The sequence below is a fragment of the Cryptomeria japonica genome, chromosome 11 (genome assembly GCF_030272615.1).
Source record: "Cryptomeria japonica chromosome 11, Sugi_1.0, whole genome shotgun sequence".
In the NCBI taxonomy this organism is placed as follows: Eukaryota; Viridiplantae; Streptophyta; class Pinopsida; order Cupressales; family Cupressaceae; genus Cryptomeria; species Cryptomeria japonica.
Genome location: NC_081415.1, coordinates 590,531,570 through 590,544,993, shown reverse-complemented (window position 1 = coordinate 590,544,993; position 13,424 = coordinate 590,531,570).

The following is a 13,424-nucleotide window of genomic DNA, read 5'->3' as shown; positions in this document are numbered from 1 at the left end:
ACAAGAAAACAGAGCAAGCACACAAGCACAATAATCTTGCCTCAAAAGGCACAATAGGTGTGGGTCTAGATCAACCCAATCATGAACTTCTTTGACCCTTTTCAAATGTTTTGTATGTTTTTTTTCAAAAAGCCTGAAGTCGGCTCAAATTGTTACTGGTCTGACACAAGACGAAGACAATTCAAACACACTTTATCCCTAAGGTCAATGACCAATTGCGATATTTTCAGCCCACATCTTGATATTTCTTCGACGTTGGTACTACATACTAAATCTTGCATGAGCATAACAGATAGATGATCCCTATGATGGGGGAGTCACCACTTTTATCAAACTACAAGTAGCCTTTCAAAAAGCCTTGTTTCTACTCAAGGAAATATGTATGGTGAGTATCTTGGAAGCAAAACCATTTATGCTTTTGCATTGAACTTTTCACAAATATCCTCACTCAATAGAATGGGTGGGCTTCTATAATAAAAGGTGTCTAGTAATGTTCGATGTTTTTGGACATAAGTTTATTCTGCAGTGACTCACTTAAGAGCCTTGTAACTTGTGGTGGGGACCATATGTCCTTTCGGCAAGTTACACTGTAGGAACAGCTATACCCAAGGCTACAACTTTCTCTCTCACCTGATTTCTATAGAGGCTCAAAGGATTTACCGCACGAGGTCATTCCCAAGAGTGATGTGTCTCTTGGCAGGCCTCTCTTAAAAACAAAAATTTTGAGTGTTACTAACACTTTTCTCTTGCACCTAGGACCACGCAAGCCAAGGGAGAGGATAGTGTGTGTTAGAAGTAGGACCACTCTACAGACTTTTGCACAAGTGTGTCAAGCACTGAAAACACTTGTTCTTTTTAACTGATTTATTGCAATGTGATTTAAATGCTATTTGGAGATGTTGCTCCAACAAACATGGTGCTCTTTTTAACTTCAAGGCAATATGTTGTCTAATCTAGGAAAGTAAAATCTTGGTCAACCAAATCGAAGCACGTTTTTGCTTGAGAGAAATCAATTTTGTAACAAAAAGGGACAAGTTGTTTGTTCTTTTTAACTTGCAAAAATGAAGTGTTGATTGTGAATTTTAGCCTTTGCAAGAAAATGAAAGTTGTTTTATTTATTTTAAGCCCAAATGACAATTTGTCCTAACTTTGCAAAAAAAACAAATTTGTTTGTTTGAATTTGTGGTTCTTTTTAACTTGCAAGATGTAGTTCTTTTTAAGCTCCAAACTAAAAATTTGATTGATTTTATGACCCAAAGTAAAAAGTGAGGTTGTTTTTAATCCAAAAGGGAAAATGAATCCTTTTTAATCCAACTTGAAAACAAATTAGAAAGCAAAAGAAATTTAAAATTACTAAATTTAAACTCCTCGAATCCTGCAACACAAAGGGTTAGCCAAAACCTACATAAAAACACAACAATTAGTGAAGTGAAATTTTTGGTGGGCTTCTACAAGCCTAAAATTTTGGATTTCTTTTTCTTTTTCGGTTACAAGTATTTTTTTGTTACTCTCTGTTACAATAGCGCTACGCTGTGTAAACACAAAAGCGCTACTTTATACAAATGCGGTAAATTACTAGCAAAAGTGCTAAAAGAACTCTAAAGGCGCTATGAAATGGACAAACGTGCTAACTTAATATGTCGAACAGAATGAAAATTTTGTCAAATAGAGAGCGCAAAAGCGCTAAACTAGTGACAATAGCGCTAATGCAAGGACAAAGGCACTAATTTACAGACAAAGGCGCTAAGTCACCAACAGAAGTGCTAAAACACCAACTTTCGAAGGCGCTAAAGCGTGTTCAATAGCATTAAAGTGCAACCTGTGTGTCAATTTCAACAATAAAAAGTTATTAGTTTTTATCAACGATCAGAAGGTTTCATGTTCGATTCACGTCGGGTTCACCAAATGATGCTCTGCAAAAAGGATGTTAGGAACACAAACACAAGACTCAAGAATCAAACGTTAGTGTTAGTATCATAAATGAAATACGATCCTAAGAAAGCATATCAAGAGAGATATCAAACATTTAATGAAAAGCATGCAAAAACAAAAGAAAGACACAAGACCCTTCCAAATGCTTGCCAACATGTTCATAGTTGCTCCTCCCTTGTTCCTCTCCTCTCCAAGTTCCACATGAGTGTAGCCCTCAGCTTTTTGCACTACTATGGAAGTCTTATGGAGATTCAAGATTTATGAAATGATCAAAGATTATGCCAATACGAGCTAAATATGACAAAACACCTAATTAAGCTATATTGATTTTAACCAAAATAACAATGTAGATTATGATTTGCTCCTAAAATGCTCTCTTAAATTTCACTATAGATTAGATGCATACAAGATTTATGGATTTGGATTATGAAGGAATGGGCTCTATTTATAGGAAAAATAAAGAAATGGATGGTTGAGATTGAGTAATCTCAACAAGGGCTAGGATTGATGGGTTTATGATCCATGTGAAGGCTTTCAACCCAATCCCAGGATGAAAAATGTCAACATGAGATGGCTTGAGAGGAGAGGGAAGAAGCATTAAATGCTTGAGATGACATGAAGGTTAGCTTGGGAGGTAAGGTTAGGCTTGAGTTGAATGAATAAATCCATTATCCAATGAATAATGTCTTTATCCAATGGATAAACTCTTGTGCAAGAGTTAGTGAGGATAACCATGGTCAAAGCAACAAATGCTTGAAGAGACCCATGAGTTAAATGAGGGTTGAGTTAGAGGGAAAGTCTCTAACCATGTGGGTGAGTTGAGTTAACCATTGATGGTTATGTAAGAGCCATAAATGGTCATGTAAGAGCCATTAATGGTTTGGAAGACTTTAGGGGTTAACTTGTTGGAGACATAAAGCATTTAATGATTTTCAAAGACTTTGGAGGCTTTGAGAAGTGACTTCAAGTTGCTTAGGAATGTGACAATAATTAGGGGATGGGTTTAGGCTAATTAGGAATGGTTTAGAAGAATCTAGAATGGGTTTAGGGTGCAAGTGAGTTTGGTGGGAAAATAGGATTTTAATTAAAATAAAATTACTATTTTAACTAAATAGGTGCAACTTGCATTTGCAGGAGAATGCAAGTGGGGGGTAGTTTAGGGATTTATATAAATGTTTTATTATTTATTTAAAAGAGGAAAGGGGGTTAAATTAACTAAATGTGTTTTATTCATTTAATTGATTTAGAGTGTGGCTTAATGAATTAATTTAAATAAATTGAATTTAATTAATAGAAAAGAGGTTGAGGATGAAATTAATTAAATATTAATTTAATTAATTGATTATCGATGGTCAAATAATCAAATAAATAGTAAATAATCATTTAATTAAGTGGACAAATTTATGTGACTACACATATATACATGTATATGATCGAATCGATATTCGAACTCATACACACACACACACACACACACACACATATATACACTATTATCAAAATACAAAAGTGAACACATAAGTACAATATTTCCTCCAATTACACATATCTGCATACAAGAACGTGTAATCATAGGGTCAATATTCATTTTCAAATCATTAAAAAATTACATTCTCATAGAACAATAAAACATAATATTTTGTCATCACTCATGCAATTTCAATCACAACTCAAATCATGCAACGAATGCACACATATATATGTATATACTATAGTGGTGTATGGGATTCTATCTATTCTAGCGAAGTCCATGAGCTAAAGCAACTCTACCTGAACCATGTTCTCGCCTTCATCCATGTTCACCTATTCCCCCCATTTCATAATAAAATTAATACTGATCATTCAATTGCATTTACATAAATAAAGTAATGTAAATCATTTCATTGCATTTGAATTCCTATTTTATTATCATCTTATTTCACTAAAAATTCCATTTTCATTTCATTTCAATTTCATAAATGAAAATAAGCATTATTTTCTTAATATAATAATTATAGATAAATATGGTTCATGATAGAATTCGAGGTTGTGCAACGGCTTGTGGTGTAGCATGTATATCAGGTTTTGGGTCTGAAATATGTAATGCTTATATCGTGTTGATCTGACCATTGATGTGTGTTGTGGTATAGTTTACTACTCATTCCTTCCCACCACGGAAATGTTTATCGTTGACCTATTTTAGATCTCTATCTTGGCCGACTTGGAAGATTATGCTTTCTAGAAGATAGTATATATATGAGAGTGATTTGATTATGTTAGATATAGAAAAAGTGTGACATTGTTTTGAAGATATGCGAGATTGGAAAGGAAAGGTCCGACTATTGGTAATGTGAGTGAGTGTGTTGGTTTTGATGTACCGAAAGCAGTCCAGTTTGTGCAAATTGTGTTTCAGTAGTCGAATCTTTCTTTCTTTCTCTCTTTCTTCGACAATGAGCCTTTTTTTGGGCAGTGAGCCCACCTGTAGTGAGTATTTTGGCAATGAGCCACCCTTTGTAAAAATCACCTTCATCGGTGTTTATGTTGAGAACTAACATTCTCTGTGGTTTTTCCCTTCTTGGGTTTTCCACGTCATATATGGTGTTCTTTGTGTAATATGTTGCATGTTTATGCTTTCATGCTAAATATGTGTTAATAATTCTATTGGTTTTGATCCGGATGTGAAAAGGATAAAAGTAATTATTTTAAGTAATCAATTGATTCACCCCCCCCCTCTGAGTTGCACAGATATTCAACATTTTGGTCACCCTCCTTTAGCCACTTAATTCTTGACTTTTGCAACCACATAATCTCCTCTATTCTTAGCACTCTTTCCTATTTCTCCAACTACGCCTAGAGTGCATGGAAAAAATTGAGATGCTCATACCAAAAGGACTCCATCTTAAAGGAATCCCCTTAGGCTTTAAATTCCTATTGAGATATTGGTTGTACCTATTTGAACCACCAAACTCAAGCATCAAAGAGAGAGTCGTCCAAATCCAACAACCATTCAGAAGAAAAAAAGAGCCTATCAAAACTATAGAGGATGTTATTCTCATCCACTCTTCTATTTTTCTTGGTAAGTTATCTTAACCTCAGCTTGATGTCTGCAAGAGCTAAATCTTCACTAAAGGCCTTGAACGCAACAGAACTAGAATCAAACAATATTATGCCTCCCTTCTCTAATGGGCTAAACACTACATTGAAATCACCCCTAACTATCCATTCTTTATCTTCACAAAGATTATCCTTAAATCTTGAATTCAATCCATTTTCCTTAACCTATTCAGCTCACTCTTCAGCTTATAGACGTTAGAAGCTAGGAAGCCAAGACCATTCCTAAAATTCTTGAAGTTGTAAGCAAGACAAGAATGAGATTCATCGATGACCTTTCCCTCCAAACTCGAGCCATTCCAAATAACCACAATACCTCTTGGTGTGCCTTCTACTCCAATTATAGCACCATCACTAAGCTTCCAAACTCTCAATAGAATATTTTTAAACCTATTAACATCAACTTTCATTTCATAATGAAAACCACATTAGGTGAATTAGTAGTGATAAGACACTTCAACAAGTGGCACTTCTCAAGGGTATTAAGACCATGTATGTTCCAACTTATTACCTTCATAAAGAATGGCCTACATGAGGTGCTCACCTCAAGATTTCACAAAACTTTTCATTGATTTCTAAGAACCATTTCCATATTTTCTAGCGCCTACAGCTTGGCTTAGTTGCTTTTAACTTCCTACCATTAAAGTTGGATCCTCTAGCATCAAGGTTTTGCTACCCAAATTCTTATCCCTCCTTGTCACTATATTCCATGACTTTTATTTATCTTTTGATTCCACCTCATCCCCAACCTTACCACCATCTGCAGAGCTACAAGGCCAAGGGAAGAAATAGTCTGATCTTTATCTTATGATTCCACCTTATCCCCAACCTTACCACCATCTTGTGGAGCTACAGAGACAAGGGAAGAGTTTGAACAATAATCTTGTTTCCAACTTCTTCATTGGATATTTCCTTCAGTACTCTTGATTGATCCTAACCCATTTTGGTACCGTTTGCCAAACTATTAGCCTCAATTTAAAGACTCAAACACTATTTTCTCTTTGTCATCCTTGTACCTAAGCAGAGATAGACATAAGGAAAGGAGGCTCTTATCACTAGGAATAACTGTGTTTCCAATAGCAAGAACTAATCATTCATAATCAATCTCAACTATTGACTCTCCATTTGACTAAATGGCTCACGATCAATAGTCCTACCCCCTCTAAGAGTATGAGAACTATAAACAAACTTACCCAATTAATTGCCAACAACATGTAGAATTCTTTCGTCCATAATTCAGATGATAGCTTGTTCAATCTAATCCAAATCATAGCATCTTGTATCACTTAATTGTGTGGGTCAAAACCCGATGCCCAAGCTCATAGGTACAACCAAACACTTCCCATAAACTAAGGTCCCTCGTCCATAATGTTATCCCTTTCTTCCACTAAATTGAAAAAAAATGCACAAACACTAGCGCTAAGAAGCTCACCTCTAGATTACAACCACACCATTTGAGCCCAATTCAAGACTTGATTTTCTCAAATGACAACCAAATGCCCACAAAATTTCCAATTACTGCTTGTTTCTTAAGTTTCTCAACCTCCAAGTTGGGGAGATGATCTAGAATTTGAATGTAGAGACAACCCCTAAAACTTGAATATTGACATTGCCCATTGGAATTTTGAAGGCACCCCTATCAAAAGGATACTGAGGTGGTCCCATTGGGGGCTTAAACTTTATTTTTTAGGAAGAGGTCCCATGAAGAAAATTATTTTTGGCAACAGGATTATTTGGAATATTTTCCTTGAAAATAGAAGCTCATACTTTTTAGGCTTCCATATTTGAGCAGGTGAAAATGGGGTGGGGCTAGAAATTGCCCTACCAGCTTAGGGTTTTTATTTGCGACTTATCAAACATTTAAATTTATATTTTTATTAAAAAATATTTTGGAGGGAAAATGAAATTTTTTTAATTATTTTTATCACTTCACATAGTATAAAATACAAAGGTATTGTATCCATCACACCACCAGCTTAAAAAAAATGTCTTTAAAAATCTCAGTAACTCCAGCTCTAGTTTTTAGGAAGCCCCCCTCTATGAGACCCTAGCCTCAGATTCCCTACCCACAAGATTCTCCAGTGCTAAGAGAGCACAAAGGGCACCAAGGTTCACCATAGCAGAATTGGCATCTTCCAACTCGCTTTCCTTCTCTGTAGCCCTAGCCTAGATCTTCTTAACCTATTTGCACTCTTTGCTCTCTTTTTTTGGTCAAAGACATGGATTTTTAGCTTGGTCCAATCACTAGGTGAGGCCACAAATTGGGGGACCTTATCCCCAAATCCAACAAACCAGATTTGCAAGCACGGAGGCCTAGCAAGGACCCCGAGCCCATAGGAGTGAAAGACTCGTGTGGGTTTGATATAGAAACACCGAACATGAAAGACTTGTGTAGGTCCAACACATAGTCCACAAGTAGCACACGTCAATAAGGATCTCGATCCACGAGCCTCACATGCCTAATGTGGGTCTAGCACAAGGTTCATGAGCACACCAACACAGCGAGGGTCTAGCACAGTTAATCCTTAAGCTCCTCTTGAGCACACTATTTGCTTATTTTTTCCCTTCAAGAAAAATTGTAATTTTTTTCAATTTATATATGTTAGATCTAAATTTTTAATTTTATTAATTACATGAATCTTTTCAAAAAATTATTATATTTATTTTTATAAGATAATTTAAAATTTTAATAATATGTAAAAAAAACTTAACAATTTTTGTTCTAAAGAGAATAAAATCAAATTTGTAAACTATTATTTCCCTTTTTCTCAAGGAACCATCACCTTCGCCTCCAATATAAAGATTTTTTTCATCTATTTTTTTATTTCCCCCCAATGTGATGCATATTCACAATGGAGAATTCATTTCCTTCATATTTTCTTTCATCCATAGGCCATTTATCTCCTTGAGATTGTATCTTATTATTGTTTTTTTTTATCATAAATCATATTCTATTGGGGAGTTTCAAAAGGTTTATAATAAGGTGAAATCTCCTATTGTTTGATCTTCTTTGAACACCTCTTATAATGTTGTGGGCTTAAATATGGATTCTCCCATTACAGAAAAAAAGAATTATTGGGGAGAAGAATATTTGTATTGAAGTCAAGTAAAAATCTTTAGTACACTTCTTTACACCACCTTAATTTTGGGTTGGTCTTTTGTAAGGTTCTATGTTGTCTATCTCTCATACTTTTGTAGTTGTTTTGTGGTTGTTTGGTGTCTTGTTGGACTTTAATGTTCTCTATTTATCTTTGTAAAAAGGTTAGGACCCTTTCAAAATCCTTCCTTACCTAATAAAAAATAATTATTTTTCATATATATTAATTTCCTTATTTCTTCTCTTTTATAAAATCATGATTTAAAATGTGTTAACCATTTATTTGATTGGTATTTTGAATTTTTGCATTTTTTTACTTCACTTGTGGTTTAACTTATCTAGCAATTTCAATTCATCCATATGTGGATGAAGACTTAATTGTATAAATTGTTCATATAACTATAGTTCTTGAGAATATCCTTGGTTATTTTTTCTCAAATTTAAAAGTTGTAAAGTTGAGAATCATTGCAATCTATGTTCAAAGTTATAATAATTAACTTTGAACCATTCTTATATTTGATTGGAAATCATATATGTTTGAGGATGCAAATATCACATTATGGACATAAAATAATGGTTATTTAAATTCATTTTATTTTTATGTTTGTGATTAAAATTTCTTGTAAAATAACAATAGAAAAGTGTAAGCATTGCGTGCAATTCTCGCTAATTTATGGAAAAAAACTCAGTGCATTTCTTCTTGTAGCATTGTAAGAATTGGTTTTCATGCCTTTGAATAATGTAATTACTCCAAAATTTGAGTGTGATTTTAGATGGTTTGATTTTTGAATATAATGCCTATTCATGTTTATTTCAATAGTGGAAGTTGTTTATAAACAATCATATTCAATTGGGAGTTGTGTTTAGATTTGTGTTACAGCCTTTGTCAAGTCAAGGCTTTTACTATTGTCATGTCCCAATTAATAATTAACTTAATTTCAAGAACAAAATGCTCATTGCAATATTTTCTATGGGTTAAGAAGTTTGAAAAATAATTTATTTAATATTTAATGTTTTGGACCCACAATTAATTAAAAATTTGAAGAGTGTCTCATCTTTTCTTTCAATACTCCTTTTATGTTGGCTTGTGGAGACAATAGTGGTCTATTTCCAATCACCCTTTTGTTCATGCTTCTTCTCTACCTAAATTTTGGGCTACTTGGGGTCAACATCCTACCTCAACCTCTATTCTTTTGATTGCATACAATATAGGACCTACTTTAGTTCTTTCACAAATTTTTGGAGAGAAATCGTCAAATTTTCCAAGGCTATCCAAGTCTTATTGGGTATATTTGGCAAAACGTTCTAAGCTCTCTGATAGAAACCTTACAAGCCATTTACTCTTTGGATGTTGTTATTTTCTCTTCTATAATCTTATTTTTCAAAAGTTTGATTTGGAGTAGTCAAATTTCTCAAGAAACTTTAAGTCTAAGGTTAGATCATTGAGTAAAATGAATAGAGCTGGCAAATGGTCTCTTCCTCCTTTGGGATTCTATAAGATCAATATTGATGGTTCTTAACAAGGTAATATATGAGTTGTAGGGATTGGTGGAATTGGAATGGATAATACTAGGCCAATTTAGTTCTTTTTTCTTTAGTTATGAGGATCGCTATAAATAATCACATGGAGGTTCATGTTGTCTTAGTAGCTAGGGAGAAAGCTTGTGAGCTGGGTTATAAAAAGATTCTTTGTGAGATGGATTCAATGGTGTTGGTTTCCCTTTTGAATAAAGGGAGAACTCTATAAGTTGGCTCTTTATGTGGGTTAAATTCTTTGTCAAGCTTGAAATTCTGGTTTCTTCTCTTTTATTCATATTCCTCATGAGTGGAATGTTGTTGTTGATTGTTTAGTTAAATAGGCTTCTGATGTTGATCGTAGCTAGAATTTTACGGATTGGGGATCTTTTTCTTCAGCTCACAGCTCACGACTTATTTCACTCCATGATTTGAGCTAATAGTTTTTTTGTCTTTCTTCTTGGTGTCCTTTTGTTTTCCTATTCTCCTTTGAGGTTTGGGGTGGTCTTGCAGTAAACCTCCTTAGATTTGTATTTGTTGGCAATTGACACTCAATTGATTGGTTTCAATATGTTGTCGTTGATGGCAACATGTTCCGGCTTCATATTTTGGTTTAGTAGTGTACTAACAGACACTTCACCGGCACCGGCACTGGCAGGTATCTTCACCAGTTGGAAGGAATTCTTTGGTTACCGGGATTGCAGGCCGACATGGTTTATATTCAGGTTATCGGTATTGGAGGCCAACATCATTTGGGAGATCCGACATCGACAATTGATTTTGATATTCATGTGTTTATGTTATTGAGCCGACATGTATATTCATATTATAATTATCTTTGTAAGCCGACATAAGGCATGATGGATTGTAAAGGGGTATATAGGTCAGTTGATTAGATCATTTTGTAAGAGGTAATGATATGGATATGTAAGGTTATGGAATGTAATGGAGATGCGAAATATATGAGAGAGATCATGTATGTGAGGATATTTATGTAAGAGGGTTTTCCGGTAAGGGTTTAGGGTTTCAGACCGGAACAGACAAAGCTTAACCGGAACTGTATTCAGGCATAGGAGATGCTATCTTTGCAGTTCAATCATTTCTCCGGATTGTAGTATGGATTTGTATGTAGTTAGTGAGGCTCCTTTTGTGATTGAGCAGTGAGGCTCCTTTTGTGGATGAAAATAATATTATTTTATTTTATTTTCAAGAGGGGTTCTTTGGATTGTGTCCTTTATTTATCTTCAAGTAATTTCACGTGTCAAACATCTATTTTTTGCTTATAAAAAGGAGACCAAAATTTGTCTAAACACTTGTGTTCAACAAATAATCTTTTGGGGATAAAAACCTATTAGAAATTGATTATCAATGAATGAAAACCCATTGGAGATTGGTGATTAATGGATGAGAACTCTATTAGAGGATGAAACCGCTTTGGTACATGAGGGTGATCTCATCCAAATGTTACATCAAATCTTCATTAAGTGTATTTTCAATTGGAGTGTCGGTTTGTAGGTTTTTGGGTATTCTTTGTGCAATTCAATATTCAAATTTTGTTGTTGTGTTGTTTTTCATTGTAAGTGGTATAGACCAATATTTTCCATTCAAGAAATTCTAAAGATGTCATTATCAAATTTATGGGCAGATTGGTGTAATTTGGTGCCAAAATTGTTGAATCTATGGCATTGCAAATATCATATTTGAAGTAGTGTGTGGTTTAGTTTCTAGAATTATGATAGTTGTTGTATTTGTTGTTGTAACAATGTATATCAAAGTGTTTGAAACTTTCATACATTTATTTTAACGTGTTGAAGCATTGGCTTTCATTTGGTATACAAATTGTCACTTTTGGGTGTTGTATTAGATTTTATGGTTTGTGGAGAGTGTTAATTTATGTGGGCATTTTTTTAATTTTTTCTAAAGTATTTGAAGAGGACTTGAAAATTAATGTTGTGCTTCAAATTTGTTGTATAACATTATATTAGGAGAATATTTACAAAATATTTTTATTTGGGGATATTACAACTATTGAATGAAATACTTGATCAAACTAGCTTTTATACCTTTTCAAACATGAATTATCTTCGCTACATTTTGTCAAACAATTGTCTTGTCATATTTCCTTGTACCATATATGATTACCTAGAAATTTACAACTTTTGTGTTTAAAATTAAAAAATAATGTTAAAATATTCTAGCAAGGTGTAGGCACATGGATGCCAAAGTAAGCTTGATTTGTTGAATTATTTTATTTAACATAACAAATATGAAGCTTTTCATAGCTTGTAAATGATGAAATCAATTAGATATTTTGTCAAGCAATTCATGTGCATGGTCTATACCTAGACATTCACAATGACATTTTTGTCAAACATTTGACAAGCTTAAATTATACATTTAAAACTTGCACAAAGTGAATAATATGCCCAAGGCATTTTGTCAAATAATTTCCTATGCATTGTTGTACATCCACATACTAGGACTGTAGTATTTTGTCAAACAACTCTTGTTCCTTTGTTTTGTTGGTAGCATTAATTTCCTTTACGAAGAGTTATTCATTGAGAGTTGTCACTTTAACAAATAGTTATTTGAGGGGTTGTGTCTTCGTACTTTAATTGAAGACATTTTGTAAAATGGATTATGTTATATTGTTGTGCTTACATTTTTTTGATACATTTTGTAAAACAGTTTACTTGTATTGTCTATGCTTTAGATTTGTCAAAGAAGCGTTATGTCAAATTATTCACTTGTTTTTGTTTATTTTGTTTGAATAAAAGCTAATTTAATTTTGACATTAACAAAATTCTTCAATTATTTATCCTTCAGTGGAATCCATTACAATTATCTAATTGTTTATTAATGGATTCCATTGAAGGATAAATAATTAAATTAAATTAGCCTTTATTCAAACAAAATAAACAAAAACAAGTGAATAATTTGGCATAACGCTTCTTTGACAAATCTAAAGCATAGACAATAATTGAAAACGGTAGCAAACGTTATGGAATTTGTGTCTACACCCGCCAATTGCATTTCATTGAAGGCTTCTAAAGCATTTCCAAAAATCCGTTTTGTGCACATCCTGCAATCATGGCATTCCACGAAACCATATTTCTTTGAGACATTCTGCCAAACAATTGGCATGCCTTTTGCATTCTTCCGCATTTTGCATACATTTGTTATATGATTTGTCTGCAATTGGAAGTAGTAATAAGTCATCATAAAAGCTAGTTAATGGAAAATATTGCAGGGATTTTATCAAATACAGTTCATCTAGTAAAGAGAATCAATCTTTTCCTGTGTCAAGGGAAGCTCCTCGCTCATGGCCTACCCTTTCCATGAACACAATTATAACATAGTCACTTGCAGACACGAGTATAGGGAGGCAAAAATGAGAACGCAATTCCAATGCAGGGTAGACTAATAAATGAATGAGAGCAATGCAATATTTAAAAATAATTTAAAAAGAAAAATAATATTTGGAAATCTACCAAATACGATCAGCAATCGCCTCTTAATATATTTTAATCAGTGTCCAACATGTGAGACCTTGCTACCCACTGAATTATATCAAATATTACAAAATTTGTCGCATGTTGAAGCCAATAAGGATCTGAAGTTTGAAAAAAAGAAGTGTTCACTTTTCAGACAATAGTCCACTACACGTGGAAATGAAGCCATTGTTTATTGTATAAATAAAGAGACAGGTGAAGCAATAGAACCATGTAAAGAGACAGGTGGAGCAACGAAACCATGTAAAGAGACAGGTGGAGCAGCGGAACCATGTAAA